Source organism: Alosa pseudoharengus, unplaced genomic scaffold (genome assembly GCF_046254945.1).
Source record: "Alosa pseudoharengus isolate Yale_2024_CS ecotype anadromous, Long Island Sound unplaced genomic scaffold, YU_APseudo_1.1 YU_APseudo_1.1_scf_11, whole genome shotgun sequence".
In the NCBI taxonomy this organism is placed as follows: domain Eukaryota; kingdom Metazoa; phylum Chordata; class Actinopteri; order Clupeiformes; family Clupeidae; genus Alosa; species Alosa pseudoharengus.
In genome coordinates this window covers 22,722,407-22,740,770 of record NW_027468576.1, presented here as the reverse complement: position 1 = coordinate 22,740,770, position 18,364 = coordinate 22,722,407, and positions in this window count along the sequence as shown.

Here is an 18,364-nt window from a genome sequence, read left to right as displayed (position 1 = left end):
CCACGAGTGTTGGCTCAGTATTCACGCTATCCAAGCAAGACAATGGGAAGGCTCTCAGGCATGTAAACACTAAGCCACAAGCTGAAGAGTCACCCCTGACTTAGCTCACACAGCAGGCCTAAGCTGAGTCCTTGCAGTTCATGCCTTTCCATTTCTTTGTGCTTGTTCCTTTGTTCTTTTCTTGGTGTGTTTGAATCATTCGTTTAGAATTTTTTCTCCTTTTTTTTTTCCTTAGGTCATTTCTTTGTTTATTGCACTTTATTGTGAAGCACTTTGGTGTGGCTCAGTCGTCTGTAAATGCTCTATAGAAATAAAAATTGACTTGACTTGACTTAAAATGGTATTGCACAAAAATTTAAATCACTGACTGAATTCAGCAAAACATGTGTGCAGGGGGTGGGGTTGGATGGCGGTGGGGGTCACTATCTGAAATATGAGGTGTGTCCTGTGACGCCCCCAAAAACTGCTTTGAGATGCTGCCTGCCATGCCATTGAGTTTGGGTGGAACGGAGGAGTGTTAATTCACCACTCATGCAACCTGTTATCTGTACAAAGCATAGTACTTCACTAAATCTTGTTTGTATGCACACAAGATATACTGATAACAGCAAAATAATGCACTAAATGTAGTAATTCAATCTACCTGCCTAAAATGAGCTGGATCAGTCTCATCAGTGACCTCCTGTTGACACTACCGCAAATCAGGCAAGCGCATAATGAAATTGGAGTAGCAAAGTAAATATGAACAGGAAGCCCTCTGATTTTGGAAATATAAGAAAGAAGGATAATGATAAATGACAAAAAAAGATATGGGACATGGGGTGCTGGATTTCAGTTTGACAAGGGCACCAAATCCTCCAGGACTGCCATCGCCAGCTAATGTCTGTTTCAACTCACCCATAACAAGTGGGAACATGAAAAGATGACGGCAACGTAATATAGTGTAAGAGGAGAGAACACTCTTTTTCAGCAGCAGAGGCCTCCGTTTTGGGGCAAAGCTATCCCACCTGTCAGACTTCACACCGTTGCCTTGGTAAAGCACAGACAGCAGAGCTCCTACTACAGTCGAGCTGATGATCTGCTGGTGAATAATTTAATGATCCAGTCAGTGTTACTCAACTGGTCAAGTAAAAGGGCGGACATTGGTAGAGTCAAGGGCTTGGCTCTTTCTTGATATACGTAAAAAATTTCATAGTTTGTGGTGAATCTGGAAGAAAATAGAAGGGAGTTGAGCTCAACTCACCATGTCACTCGGTGAACTCTTTGTAAGCATTCCGTACAGTCGGTGCAGTGACTTTTCAGTGCTGTTGTCACTGTTTCGTATGTGTGTGGTGGTGCTCCTGATCCGTCTGTGATAGAACATCCTCTCAGCTCAAAAGCGTGTCCTTATCAGATTGCCAGGAACATCATAGAACTCTTGGAGATACACAATTTTAGCTTGTGCTGCAAGTTGAAAATGACCCTTTTTTTCTAGTCCGATGAGTAAAAGCAATAACAGAGCAGTACTCCAGGATTATGGCTCTTTCTGTCTACAGTACTGTATGCTGTGTGTGTGTGTGTGTGTGTGAGTGAAGGAGGGTTGGATTTAGGACAGGTGGCTCATCGCAGCTACAGTACTGGAGAGTCAGGCAGATTTTCTTATCAAAGAGACTCTACTTAAAATGTGAGCATAACATCTCTCCCCCTCTGCCACATGCCAGCACCGACAACTAACATTGTTGTAGTAGCGTGTGTTTGTGTATGTGTGTGTGTGTGTGTATGTGTGTGTGTGTGTGTGTGTGTTGGGTGGGGGGAGGGGTGCTGGAAATGATGTGGATTAACACATTTTATTCAGGTCTTTTCTTACCTGTTCAGCATATTTGACAACGACTGACAACTGAATATGTCACCAAGGCATTCATTTATGTCATTTCACTGAAATGTTGATTTGACCTGGCCTTTCTTGTGTAATCGCCAGAATTCATTTGAGGGAGAGCCAGGCAGCATTAAACGATCACAGCTGACAGAGAGGATCAGATAAATCCATGTGTTCAATAAACCAAAGCGCCTTCCCAGAATGCAATCATTCTTAACAGCCGCACTGCTGCTGATCCTAATCCTGCATATTTGCCGAACGGGCCCATGGCCTCTCTCTGCGGTATCGCTCGCTCAGCAAAGGGAGCGCATTTTGTCGCCGGACTCGGTCTGTCTGCCCGGCTGTTTGCTCTGTCTTGACAGAAGGCGAGGAATAATCACTGCCACCTCCTCTGTTTTGATGGACGACCACCTGTACAAGCGTAATTACACCCACGCCCACCACTGACGTAGTAATTACACATCAGGACAAGTAGGTCCACCCCGTAAAGTGTAAACAATATCATGGTCATCTCCAAATACAACATCTCTGATAAAGAATTGTCAACATGTGCACGGTGACTCACTTTTTTTGGCATTTGGATTTTTTTTCATGCATATTTTTTTCATCATAACTATATTATTGCATAAGTCATTTTTGTAAGCACAATATTTGTTAGTAATATTGCTAGCACAAATTGATTCTCTGATAATACAAGGACTCAAGTTTTCTTATTTATTTGCCGTCTAGATCCACACTGTAGTTTATAAAGGGAACCACAGAGAGAAGAAGAGGAGCTGGAGAGATGCAGCAATTAAATTAATCAAAAGTGATTGCACTACCAAAGCTAACAGTACAACAATCACATTTGATTAAATTAATTGCCACATCACTCCAACCTCTCTCTCCTTCATCCAGAGGAGAAGACAGTATTATGCAGCATTATCAGCTTTGCAATCTATGGGAGAGATGAAAAAACACACACACACACACACACTCACTAACACACACGCACACAGCCCTGTCATTTCAGGTTATTTCTGGCCTTTGGTAGTCCATCTTTCTGTCTGTTCTCTAATTTTATGTCTCCCTGAGGGGGGAACCATGACTGGCTCTGATGATGTGCGTGTCAGAAGGCTCTGCATATGGAATATACCCCAGCCCATAATGAGTCCCGAGTTCATTTGCAGGGGTCCTACTGTGTCATATATCTGACAAAGCCGTCTCTCCCGTCCTCCTAGCCCCTTTACCCGCACAGGCTTTGAGCGGCGCAGTCGGAACGCGTGCCATGGGTTTCTGTAGTCAGCGGTAGGAAAGTCTTCGGGGGTGGGGGAAATATAAAACTCACTGAGCAGCTCATTTGATGTTTCCTGAAATTAAATTTATCTGCACGGGATAGCAGTAAACACCAAACACCTAAAAAAAATCTATTTGAGTGTGGATTAGTGGTTTGATTGAATCTGGGAGTGCCTCGCTCTCACTGTGACATAAATCAGAGTCCACATCCCTCATGACTCCCTATGTGGAAGTGGGATTGGCTTCTAGTACTAAGCCCCCTCCCATACAGTCACAAACCCCACCACTTAAAAAATAAAAATGTAAATAAAGAAATAAATACCCACTAAGCCTGAGTCAGCCGCGAGTGTCCTCATATTTCATCAATTTTAGATTTATAAAGTTGAAATCGACGTCCCTCTCGGCACCTTGCTCGGTCTCCGTGCGGGACTTCAGGGGCTGTGTGGAGTTTCATCATCTTGACAGAGTCTGACACCTCAAGTGTCTGCAGCAGGCCACCAGTCTCCGTGGCACCTCCCTGGGTGAGCAATTATGTGTGAATACCCAGCTCTGTGTCTATCTGCACGGCTCACGCTTCCTTTCTCTCTCTCTCCGCTGACCACCCGCAGGGGAGTACCGCGGGCACTCGCTACAACCTCACTCTTCTTTAATTAGCTGCATTCTAACCCTACCCCCACCTCCATCCACCCACCCACTCCACGCCAGGATTTAATCACAATGCCATCTCTGTTCACGTTTTATTTCATTCTTTATCTCTTTTTTTCACTCCCCCCTACACTTGATTTGCTCCTGTCTGGGGGTTCCTAAATTGTACATGAAGGTGACTTTAATTTTTATCAGCGCAGGGTTTTGTAATTGGAGTGGGAAGGCTGACTTGGTGCTCTGAAGATAACATCAATCAATGTGCCGGAAGGTTCTTATCGTTCTCCTTTGGACGGTGCCAACTTTTTTTTCTTTAAGCGAGGAGCTGGGGTGATTATATCTGCTGCACACATGCGGTGGAGATGGAGAGGACATGGAATTCCTGCACTCGGTGTTCACACAGCAGGACCACCAGAGAGAGCCAGGCTTTTGAATTGTAGTGAATTCCATCTTTCGCCATCACACACCTGGGCAGATTATCTCTTTCCTTTCCTTTCCCATTCTTGCTTACACCTTGCCATGCCAGGTAATCTGGTCTATGAGGCTGTGATGTTGTTGCGTAGGCATGCATGATTTCCACTGCATCACATTAATCTCTTTATCAATTATTCAATAGATGGCGACGAAAGAGCTGTAGCACACACACACACACACACACACACACACACACACACACACACACAGTGAATCATACAGCAATTCACACTGTACTTCTGATAGCAAGAATGTAAAAATGCAAGGGAGTAGGGTTGTTCAAGTACACTCTAAAATGACAATCAGCCTGCAAAATTACAAGTTTAATATAGTGAAAAACTATTTTATTAACTGGCTCTCACATGCCCAGGAGAACAGAACAGTGGTAAGACTCAAAATTTTGGAGACACTATATTGATGACATATGGACATAATGAGACATAAAAAGATAACTGAGTATGCATGAACATATAATTCCCACATTGTCTTTAAGAGGATAGTGCTTATGAAGTAAACTACACTGAATCTGAAAAATATCATATTTATCTAAAGTCAAGCTGCGTTTGAAGTGATGACTGTCTTCATTTGATTCATTGCTTCAGGGCATGTATATTATATATTATGCCTGCAGACACAAGAGTAGCATATAATGTTTAAGATTCAAAGCATGCCATAGTCATCCAGGCTTCAAAAACACACTCATAATTAAGCAGTGAAAGGAGACTTTGGCTGTGCTTGTATACTTTTGATGGTGTGTTCTTGCACTAATTTCAGATGTTTTTTAATACAGATCATGTCTATCCACAGTGGATGGGTACCACAGAAAAAGTCCATCCAAATCTATTCCCTTTGATGACTTACTGTACAACTGAATTGTTGAACGAAAAAAAGAAGTGTTCAAAAAGACAGAGTCCACACCACAAAATCATAATGAGTCTTTTTGAAAAGCCTCCTTTTCCTTTCAAGGTCACTGGATACAATGTTTCCTTAGTCTTTGGTCAAGAATATGTTTCCATCTCTCTATATCTCTGTGCTGTGTGTAGAGGTCAAAACACAATGAGTGTGCCGGCAGCCTTTTATATGCGGAGAGAACAGCCCAGGATGGCTCTAAAAGCATTTTTGGTTAGCACTGTGTGACCAAAAACCAAATATAACCATCCATCAATGTGCATCTTCTGCAAAAAAACATGGAAATGCTAGCTAACACACAACCCTATAACTAAGTGCACTTGGGCTTGTCGCACAAAAGCTAAAACCTCAATCTATTTGCAGCGCTTTCCAAAGCCAGGCACTCAATTGATTGGTCAGAGCAAAGCTGATTGACCTGTCTGGAGCATGTTTGGTTTATGTTCCTTTGGCCTCTCTCTCTCTTTCACTCTCTCTCTCTCTCTCTCTCTCTCTCTCTCGCTCTCTCTCTCTCACGAGGTGGTTGAAATAATGTCCTGAAATATGTTGAGACGACATGTAGTGACATCAAACCAGAATAGAAAGCATCTGGTCATCTGAGACAATCCTCTCTATATAAAAGCGTACGCACTAGTAAAAAAAAGTGTAAAGTCAATATCTATAGCATTAGAATTTCTTTTTATTCTTGTATTGTTATTTTTGCTACATCGGAGCAATGTAATCCCTCCAATATGTTGTAATCCAACTCAGGTTTTGCCATGAGTTGTATATGTCTGCCTTTATGAAGGGAACTGAGAAGAAGTCCGCCGGGGTATGGACAAACTTCTCTGAGGAGCTACGCCTCAACTGAGTCTTTTAAAAATAGATGCAGAGAGAGAGGCAGAGAGAGAGAGAGAGGGATCACAGAGGCACAACTGAGCAGAGCTCCCCCACACACACTTTCTTTTAAAGCATTTGATGCAAGAGAGAGAGTCAAGAACCTTTGAAAAAATTATGACTGGCCTCTCCTCTTTCTCAGGTCTGCGAAGACAGCTGTTGTGATGCAAATGTATTATAATGGAAATAAATAGCCCGTCTCTCTGGGTCAGGTCATCCTGCAACTGTAATTTTGCTGAGGATGCCTGAATCAACTAAAGAGTATGAGGTTATAACATCTGAGGAGCTGAGTTCACATCAAGCAGCTCTTTAAGGACATACATCTAAAATCACCATCTGCGGTCATCACTTGAGAACAGCCATCATAGTTTATTCAAGGTACATTTACAGCACATGTTCTGTGTTAGCCTTTGAATGATGGCACTGACATTAACGAAGTTATTTATAAACAAAATAAAAAGCCACATACAGATATAGATCACAAAAATTGCCTGTATATATTTTTTTTTCAGGCAATCTTGTCCTTGCAGAAACAGCAGAAAGATGTGTTATGATTGATTTTGACATTAAAGATATGGAAAAAGAGAAATATTGCAAATATTGATCTTCTCAAAGTGGAGATCTTCGTTGAAGTTCTCCTTTAGCCTAGGACTAGGCTTATTCCATGTCTGTAGAATTGTACTTTAAAGATGGACAAAATGTCCCAATTTACCCTTAATGCAACCACTTCAAGACTTTACTGTTGCTTTTTCTTTACAATGTTAGTATTGCAGAAGGAGTCTGAACTGATCTAGACCACACAAAAGATAAGTTAAGGCAAAAGTTAAAAAAATCCAGGTCTTGAAGTCTTGCGCCTGCAACGCCTGCAAAATAGCCTACTGTAGGGCGCTCACTCCCCACATGGTGACATACAGTATGATTGACTTGCAAATGAGCGATAGAAAACTGACTAGCCTAGCGCAAATGAAAGCTAAAAAATATACTCGGATTGCCAGTACTACATTCATATCACACACCCCACGAGCCCGTACCCCTCACTTAACCACACGGGGATTCTGTTCATGTGCGTACAGTAAGTGTTGTTCACACATGATGTCCGCATGTAAACATCACTTCTGAATCACCCGAAGGGTCGGACATCCATTTGACAAAGATTTGCATATAGCACAGGGCCCAGTTTCCCGAAAGCATCTTAAGCCTAAGAGCGTCGTAAAGTCCCTCTTACGAACGTCTTAAGATTTGCCGACTGTTTCCCGAAACCATCGTAGCTTAAGAACGTTGTGAAAACACTCGTAGATCTACGAGTGCTCCAGAGTTCTCGTTACCGGCTAAGAGTGTCTTAACAGTACTTCTCACTGAGGTCACCAACAGGACATACAGAGGAATTACAACTTAGACTAGATGTACCGCATAGCGGTACAAAATATGACCGCCGCTCAGTCCTGTACATCCATTCCGCGAAAATAAATCATATTAATGAATCTGTCTCCATCTTCTACTCCATCCCCCACTCTTGAAACTTTTGTGTATGCTTGTTTGGAATGTGTGTTTGCACACATTCCGCACACAAAGTTGCCTACTGGTGCTGCAAAGGTGAATAGATTTGTAGCACTTTAAAATCTCTAAACAATCACAAGTAGGGCAGTTCATCACAGTCCATCCATTGCAACTGGACTGATGAAAGGTACACCTGTAGGCTACATTGTATTTGGGAAAAGCAGAAGGTAGCAGCATAATGTATTTATTTATTTATTATTAAACAAAACAATCCCTGTCAGTTCCATGCAGTTTTCAACAGCTATCAAGAAGAGAGGTCATGTCATGGATTTTTGTGAATGTTTCTTCTTCTACATATTCATAAGTTTAGTCATCTAGTTCATATGATATTCAGCTTTATTGTCAATGCACAAATTAAATACCAGTAGTCTAAAACAAAATGCCGTTTTACCCAGTGGTGCAAATAACTGACATGTTCAAAAGGGCCTTCATGAAATGCGTTGAGAGACTGTTCATACACATTTTAACGGGCCAAGTTAAAGAGCTACTGTCCGTTATTGTTTGTGCAAACTAGATGTACCGCAGAGCGGTACAAAATATGACCGCCGCCCAGTCCAGCACATTTTTTCCACAAATAGAAATCACGCTGAAAGGCCTATATGATTCTAACTGTCTCACTAAATTGCATTATCCACACTCAATTCTCACTGGTATCTGCTAGACAACAAGTACCAAAACATGATTAGTTCATAGATTTCACATGTAAAATGAATTTTATACAACCCCACCTCCATCTTGCCTGTTCATAATTCTGAGAAATTCTTGATTGTTTGTGTTATGTTTATGTTATGTGTGTGGGTGTGGGTGTGTGTGAGTGTGTGTGTGTGTGTGGATGTGTGTGCGTGCTTGTGTGTGTGCCTGCGTATGTGCCCGTACATATGTCTACTGTGTGAGTATGTGTCATATGTATGATTACTGTGAATGTATGTGTGTGTGTGTGTGTGTGTGTGTGTGTGTGTATCTGTTTGTGCACATGTGTGCACATGAAATGGGTTAACATGACCCCTTAAGGCAAACATACGGGGAAAAAATGGTCATCCTAGGCCCTACAGTTCTCAAGATATTCACAGAGAACTGTGAAAAACAGCGACGAAATTGTGAATTTCCAGAGCGTGTTACAACATAACAACATAACACTTACGTGGTAGTGAGTCTTATTGCTGAGTGTGTTGTAACACGCTCTGGAAATTCACAATTTCGTCGCCGTTTAAAAAAAAAAAAAAACATAATCCAGTATTTCTTTCGAAATTGAAATTAAGTTGTATGGACTGGACTATGTTTTATTTTTTTTTAAATGGCGACGAAATTGTGAATTTCCAGAGCGTGTTACAACACACTCAGCAATAAGACTCCTACGGACTTTCACCTGAAGAGGCAGCAAAGATGGCAACATTCCCGGAAAGGTACTGGCTTGATGAAATTCATTCTGGACTCTCTATTCGACCACATAAAGACCTCGGGATACTTCGGTTTGGCTTTAGGGACCCTCTGCTCACTACCAAGTAAGTGTTATGTTGTTTGGAACTGTAGAAGAGGTATAAAAATAGTGTTTTGTAGCGGCGCAATTTAAATGCCCCGCTCACTTCCAGGCTACGAGTTGTGACTGAAAACGGTACAATCGAACTTTCTCAAAACACATCCGAATGACATGATTTTGATGTCAACTCAACGTATGCACCCCCAATCATCCGTAAATCGATCTAAAGTGCATTTTACTCCGGATAATTCCTTTAAGAGCATCTTAAGAGCAGTGCACGCGCGTTCACGCTACGAGCATGTTCGGGAAACAGTCGGAAAAACCAAACGAACGATCGTAAGATGAATCGTAGAAAACCCTCTTAAGAGCGTGTCTCCGTCGTTATGGGGAAACTGGGCCCTGAGGACTATGGGGCGCCAAATGTAACATGCCTTATTTCGTAGACAGAATGACTTTCGTGTGACGAAATACATATATTCATTACGAAACCATGTTACATCGTAACGCCTTTTGTCCACGGAATGCACAAATTGGTTTGCATTGTGTCCACGAAACAATGAAGAGAGCACATAATTTCGTGGATGAAATTGACTGGTGGCCTTTTCCTTTCGTGGACATAATGCTGAATGCAGTATTCACTGTCGTAGACGAAATGTTTGGTCAAAAGTAATTCTGTCTATGCACCTACACGCATCATTCTGTGCATCCTATTTCAATTTCGTCCACAGAAGTATTGTGTTGTGTTACAGAAGGCATTCCGTCCACGCAATAGTAACTTAACAACTTACGAAATGCATTCAGTGACATATGCTTTCATTCTGTGGACGAAATGCATTAAAGAATCACAAAATCAGTTTTGTGACCTGCTACAATACATTTCGTGAGTCAGCAGTTTACGGAATTAATTATGTGTCACGGTCATTCCATTACGTGGACGAAATGCATAACAGAATCACGAAATCAGTTTTGTGACCTGCTACAATACATTTTGTGAGTCAGCAGTTTACGGAATTAATTATGTGTCAGGATAATTTCATTACGTGGACGAAATGCATAAAAGAATCACGAAATCAGTTTTGTGACCTGCTACAATACATTTTGTGAGTCAGCAGTTTACGAAATGAATTAGGCCTATGTGTCAGGATAATTTCATTACGTGGACAAAATGCATAAAAGAATCACGAAAGCAGTTTTGTGACCTGCTACAATACATTTCGTGAGTCAGCAGTTTACGAAATTAATTATGTGTCAGGATAATTTCATTACATGGACGAAATGCATAAAAGAATCACAAAATCAGTTTTGTGACCTGCTACAATACATTTCGTGAGTCAGCAGTTTACGAAATGAATTATGTGTCAGGATAATTTCATTACGTGGACGAAATGCATAAGAGAATCACGAAATCAGTTTTGTAACCTGCTAAAATACATTTCGTGAGTCAGCAGTTTGCGGAATGAATTAGCCAGTGGGTCCCATTTAGAAGTGGCACTATGGTCTATGGTCTATGATCTTCAAACTATGAGCCTCTTCGACGAGTAGATTGCTGGTCCACTGGACCACGAATTTAGGCTAGATTAGGTCTATGCCCGGTGCTTCTGTCTGTTAATTTTGCGGCACAACTGCTGGAACCGTGGACCGAAAGAAAAAGAAACTAAATGTTTCCCTGATCAATGCATAGGCCTACTTCTTAATTCATCAAATATAGAGGCATAACATTAGCCTAGGTGGTAGTGGTAGGCTGTGAGTGCTCATTCAAAGTCTATGCGTGTATGTGCAAGTGAAACTGACAAACTCGTGGGCTAAGCAACGATATTTAAAACAATGAATGAAGTGGATTCCTGTAATGTTCATGAAAACAGTATAGCGATTCGATAGCCTAATAAATTGCGACTTGTTGTAGGCCTAACAGTATGCCTAGTTTATATCGTCTCGCTGGAGTGTGCGCATAATAGGCCTAATCGCTATGCCTACTTGCCCGTCCAAATAAAGGGCTTTTCATTTGTTTCACGGAGCTCTGACTAACAGGAGGCGCGATTGAAGTGGCCACTTCTAAATGGTAGCCTAGGCTACCCACTGGCTAATTCATTCCGCAAACTGCTGACTCACGAAATGTATTTTAGCAGGTCACACAACTGATTTCGTGATTCTATTATGCATTTCGTCCATGTAATGAAATTATCGTGACACATAATTCATTCCGTAACTACTGACTCACGAAATGTATTGTAGCAGGTCACAAAACTGATTTCGTGATTATGTTATGCATTTCGTCCACATAATGGAATAATCATGACACATAATTAATTCCGTAAACTGCTGACTCACGAAATATATTGCAGCAGGTCACAAAACTGATTTTGTGATTCTGTTATGCATTTCGTCCACGTAATGAAATTATCCTGACACATAATTCATTCCGTAAACTGCTGACTCACGAAATGTATTGTAGCAGGTCACAAAACTGATTTCGTGATTCTGTTATGCATTTCGTCCACGAAATGACCGTGACACATAATTAATTCCGTAAAGCTGACTCACGAAATGTATTGCATCAGGTCACAAAACTGATTTTGTGATTCTGTTATGCATTTCGTCCACGTAATGAAATTATCGTGACACATAATTCATTTCGTAAACTGCTGACTCACGAAATGTATTGTATGTGATTCTATTATGCATTTCGTCCACAGAATGAAAGCATATGTCACTGAATGCATTTCGTAAGTTGTTAAGTTACTATTGCGTGGACGGAATGCCTTCTGTAACACAACACAATACTTCTGTGGACAAAATTGAAATAGGAAGCACAGAATGATGCGTGTAGGTGCATTCCGTATTTACGTAGACAGAATTACTTTTGACCAAACATTTCGGCTACGACAGTGAATACTGCATTCAGCATTATGTCCACGAAAGGAAAAGGCCACCAGTCAATTTCGTCCACGAAATGATGTGCTCTCTTCAGTGTTTCGTGGACACAATGCAAACCAATTTGTGCATTCCGTGGACAAAAGGCGTTACAATGTAACATGGTTTCGTAATGAATATATTTCGTAATAAATGTATTTCGTCACACAAAAGTCATTCTGTCCACGAAATCAGGCATGTTACATTTGGCGCCCCATAGAGGACATGTCTGAAAGTAGTTAATGTTTGTGCTGATAGACCTTTTGCTCAAAAAACAGAAATACATCAAGGATGGGTAAACCCAGTTATGTTGTATGCTTTGTTTGTGGAGAAATGGCAGCTAAAATTAGTAAGTTAAGTTAAAGTTACTGCGAGCCTGGTTACCCTACCAAAGTAGGCCTACCGATGTCACACAATCCAACAAAATATTCCTTGCTCACTGCTAGTCTGAGATTTACGGCTCCCATTGACTCCCATTCATCCGAAAAAAATATTTTTAGAAAATGTGTTCAAACTAATGCTGGGAAATTTTCACAACAACCATGTCACTTTAATAATAAACTAGATTTTTGTACAAGATATATACAGCAAGAAGAATAGAAATCCGTTAGAGAAACGCAGAAAAAAATTATGAAAACTGCCAGCTCACATCTATCATCTGCCGCTATGGTATCCTAACCGGAAGTTCCTCGACACTGCACTGATGAGAAAATACGGAAGTGTGAAAAAGGTCAATAGCCTTGTTGCCTGCCATTGTTGTTTACTAAATTGTAAAATGAACAATTTGAAATGTTTACACAAAAATGTAAAATAAATTGTGATCGCTGAAAACATTATTTTTTGCCAAATTTGATCACACTTCTGGTTTTAGGCCCAACATACCACCAATCTTGTTTCATAGTAATACAATATAATCCCTCCAATATGTTGTTGTGATAAGTGCCATCACTTATCTTCTACACAGGACACATTCTCACCTGAACAAGGGGAAAAGTGCTGTGAGAATCATGTTCTTTGATTTCTCAAGTGCTTTTAACACCATCCAACCCCTCAGACTGGGAGACAAGCTCTTGCAGATGGGTGTGGACGCTCACCTGGTAACCTGGATCACAGATTGCCTGACGGAGCGACCACAGTTCGTCAGACTGAAGAACTGTCTCTCTGGGCTAGCTGAGGGTGGGTAAATGGGTGGGGTTTTGGGGAGGGTTGTTCACTGAGTGCATTCCATAATTGTAATTGTATTGTTGTTGTACTTTTTTTTTCTGAAGAAAATCAGGAACGGGCAGGAGGAGGAGTATAGGAGTCTGGTGGAGGACTTTGTGCAATGGTGCAAACTCAATCATCTCCAACTCAACACTTCAAAGACCAAGGAGATGGTGGTGGATTTCCGCAGGTCTAAGCCCACTCTGCTACCAGTCTCCATTGATAGGGTCAATGTCGACGTGGTAAGCACCTACAAGTACCTGGGTCTCCACTTGGACAATAAACTGGACTGGTCAGCCAACACTGACGCACTCTACAAGAAAGGGCAGGCTGTACTTCCTGAGGAGGCTGCACTCCTTCAATGTGTGCAGCAAGCTCCTCAGGATGTTCTACCAGTCTGTTGTTGCCAGCGTCCTCTTCTATGCAGTGGTATGTTGGGGAGGAAGCACAAAGAAGAAGGATGCGGGGCGACTTGACAGGCTGGTAAGGAAAGCTGGCTCTGTAGTGGGAGCTGAACTGGAGTGCATCACTTCAATATCTGACAAAAGGACCCTGAACAAACTGATCAACATCTTTGACAATGAGTGTCATCCACTCCACAGCACTATTGTTAAGCAGAAGAGCCTGATCAGCTGGAGACTTCGCTCACTGCCTTGCACAACAGACAGACTGAGGAAGTCATCCATCCCCAGGGCCATTGAACTGTTCAATGCATCACTTAAGGGAAGAGGAGAAATAGACTTCTCCGCATAGTCTGTCTGCCTCTTCACCACTTCCATATCTTGAACTGTCTGTCTACTAGCCACTTTACCATTGTCTTCTGCCTCACTGTTTGCGTGCTTTATTAGCACATATGCACAACCCCTTTCTCCATGCCACAGCCGAACTGTGACCACACTTATACCTTTCTTAATATAGTTATTTTTACATAGATATATAGACTTTATTCTTGCACTGTTGCACTGTTTGACTTATTCATTTGCACCATCACCATGACACTCATTCACAAAGAGCACCTTACCTTACCTGATGCACAGAGGACCACAGGCTCAGTCCCTGCTTCAGTTATTGCAAGCGCACCTGATTGATTAATCACCCACTATGTATACTGTTTTAGTATAATTTGTATTTTAGTATATTTAGCATATTTTGTATATTCTTTATCTTCTACAGTCCTTATTGCTTAGTTGTGTTTTTTATATTATATACTTTTAATGACTTTTTCTGCTGTTAGTGAATATGTGTGTGTATCTATCTATCTATCTATCTATCTATCTATCTATCTATCTATCCTACACAGCCCCAATGAGACATCACACCATTACTATTATGAATCCAGATGTTTGTGTGCTGATAAGAACAAGTGTAAGGGCTTGGACTGCTTTCTGACAGCATAGCTCTAATCTGAGCCTCCCTGCAAATTTTAGATGGTGCCATGATGGGTTCAGGAAACATGGACCTATTTATATGAAGTATAGAAATACCATACTGAACTACAGTTTTTCTGTCGCTTTGGTGCTTTTCTCACATCACTATTAACATTTGCACAGCATTTCTCAAAACAATTAGTGCAAATTGCAAAACCTAGTTGATAACCTGCAAAAGCACGTCACTTGCTCAAAATGGATAGTCCATTCCTCAAAAGCAAGTATTTATGTCAATGAAAGTGCCAGTGTCATCAAAATGAGAAGTCTTGTCGCCATCGTTTATGAACAAGATAGTCAAATGGCTTTGTCATGTTTTCATTACAACAGTTTATGCTCTCAGTGTTTTCCCATGCAAAAAAAGGTCAGAACTTGGTGACACTACCTGGAAATGCTCAAGACCGCACTATACAGTACTTGTACAGCCATTTGAAAACTACAGTAAAGTTACAAATTGCTGTAGTTAGGGGAGTAAGTGAGCACAAGACACTGAATATGTACGTTTCACAGTTTTACTGTATATGCTCTTTGCAATTCTACAGCATTGTGACAGAATTTGATAACTAGTTCACCAATTTTGTATGTAATGACTCAAGCAATGAAATGAAGACTATTAGTTTTATTGGGAACGACTATTCAGCATCCATATATAGTTCATTTTGACTGACATGACAAAGCAACTGATACATGTTCAAAAGCATTTGCAATTTGTTCAGAGAAAGGAGAAATTGTTACTATGATGTGCACAAATGACTAAATGTTGTGGAGGTTGAACTAATAGTTATGAGAATTTTCATTCTGATCTGAGAAAAGCACCAAAGCGACTGAGAAAAACTGTAATATCAGTCATCAACAACATTCCAGTTTTTATGTGTATACACACCCATACTCACATTGACATTTAAATGGAACTAAATGGAAATCTGGTAGAGGAACAGTCTACAAAGTATAAATAGTGTTCAATTTCCAGAGATAGTTGGACCAAGTTTAACAGCCCAATATCAATAACAGAAATTGCAATTTTTACCCATTCCACACCCATTTTTCATCCTTGTCCAAAATGAAAAATACATGCAACAGTGGAGGCTGCACTGTCTTTAACTCATTTGAACATTTCTCCTACATGCCATTCTTATTTTCTTCCTTCAAATAACATTATGTCAGACATGACGTCACTCACCTCATTGGTTAAATATAGTCTCTGCAATGATATTGTGCCATTTGTTTGTGGTTAAAATTTGGCCAGTTCATGAATCAGATTGACAGCTGTGGTCATGAGCCATACACAATCAAGCCATGTTGACTATCTGCTTACCAGTGCAAAGCAAACACGCTCTGTCTCCTTCTCCTCCTCTGTGCCAGAGCAGTGCATGTGCCATGCCACCACCTTTTCAAGAGGCTCGTTCTATATCTAATTACATCTTGGCAGGAGCAGCGGCCGATGGAAACTCATTTGCCACGTGCAATTTACATTTACATTTAATGAGTAAGCTCCCCAGCCAGAGAATGCTAATCAACAGTTGGTACACAGCTTCAAAATGGTCACACAGATATTTAGATGGGTAGGCTAGAATCTGCCCCATGACAATTTATAGAAATCTATCAAATCATTTATAGCCATAATGTACACAATGCACATATGAAATATTCTTCAATTAAAATTTTCAAAAGCTATGAATGTGTAAATCCATGACATAAATGTCAACCTAATAGTTCACATTAGTTTTGATCCATTTACTGGCTTTTGTCTCTGGCATTTATTTTCTTTACTGTATGCACTGCACATTGGCTATTTCAGCCAATCCATTTTTGAGCTTTGAACTTTTTGAGAAAGAGCTCATAAACAGGCATTGAAACAGGGCTCCGGCACCTCCCGGCTGCTTCAAAAACAGAAAACTTTTAATAACATCCCTTCACATTATCATTAACAAACAGACCACACAATTACCATTCCCATTTTTTCCATGTCATTTTAGTCTGTTTACCAGAGATTTGCCCCCTCATTAAACACAGAATAATGTATCACCCGTTTGCATCAGTGAGGGGAAAAACTGTGGCCAATCACCCTCCTCTGGTGCCTCCCTCTTCCTTTCTGCTGCAGTGGCCTGGCTCTTCACACCAGCCAATTCCGCCTGACAAATGAGCAGGGCTCACTTCCCCAGGTGGGAAAGGCTAATTGTGCTTGGCAGTAATTGCGACCAAACTTGTTCTGTCACGTTACATTACACTGATAGTGTTTTTCTTATGGACAAATGAAAAAAAAAACTAAGAAACAGCTGGATGCTTCTAAAATGGCATCACTCAATCCTGGTGTCAAATATTTCATGATTTTGGTAAAGTGAGAAATAGGAAAATTGTATATAGTATTGGGCATGGATTCATTATGGTGCTGTTCAGATGATTCTAAATTATCAAGGAGCCGATAATACTGACAAAATAATGAATAACTGTACTGTTAATAAATGTTGGTTTACTCGTCAAATTATTTAAAGGAAAAGAGTCTTGTCACAAGCATTCCACCAAATAGCATTTTCATAGCAAATGTCCCTGTCAACAATTGTCTAAACATGGTATTCTTGGTAACACTTTATTTTAATGTGTCGCTGTTACAGTGTACCTACCTAATTAGGTACAGTACAACCTGTGTAACAACATGTTCTATCAGGTACTATCATTGTACTTGCATTATGTATTTGTGGGTACCTATAGTTGTTACATTGTAATACTGAGTGCTTTTACAAAACTTACATATAACAGCTGTGCTGCTACAACCTTGTTACTCTTTGATAAGTGTACCAGTTAATTACTTAGATGTACATATTATGACATGTATGTTGTGTCTTCGATGTCTTGGAACAGGTCTACTAATTCACTACATAGTACATATACTGTATCAACTGTATTGGTACACACTTATTGCTCTTTGATACAGTGGCATAAACCCATTAAAATGAAGTGTACTAGTTAAGTACTTACATGTATGTTGTGTCATTGGTGTCTTGGAACATGTCTGCCATTACCCTACGTAGCACATGTATCAACTGTGTTGGTACACATGTATTACTCTTTGATACAGTGGCACAAACCCATTAAAATGAAGTGTACCAGTTAAGTACTTACATGTACAGGACATATTGTGTTGTGTCTATGGTGTCTTGGAACATGTCTGCCATTACCCTACATGTATCAACTGTGTTGGTACACATTTATTACTCTTTGATACTATGTAGTGAATTAGTAGACCTGTTCCAAGACATCGAAGACACAACATACATGTCATATACATGTAAGTAATTCAAAACACCAGCTGGTGCTGTTGAAGCTTGGCTGGCATTGTAATGTGTTTTATGGCCACTTTCCTCTGACCGTTCAACAGATTCCAGGCCCTTTTCTTGTCTGTGGTATTTTTTCTTAGCCTTCCTGCTGTAACCACATGGGACAAACTCACCTCAGACACAGTTGCCAGCAAGGCGCTGGGAGACCAAGAGCACAGTAACCAAGGAAACAGAGATGCAGCCCTCATCTCATCTCAGGTTGCATGCTCCAAGATCAATATGCGAGCACGGCCGAAAACAGACTTTGGTGTTTGAGAATGGAAGGAATTGAAAAAGAGAGGTGGAAGGAAGCAGGGGGCACTGTGTCTCCTATTTCCTGTTTGGAGAAGCTAAATGGGATCTGGCACCTTTGTCTGTATTTACACATTAGGGAGGTGTGGGGGATGGGCTGGGACCCTTGGAAATAATAATGTTCTCCTCCTCGAAGCTC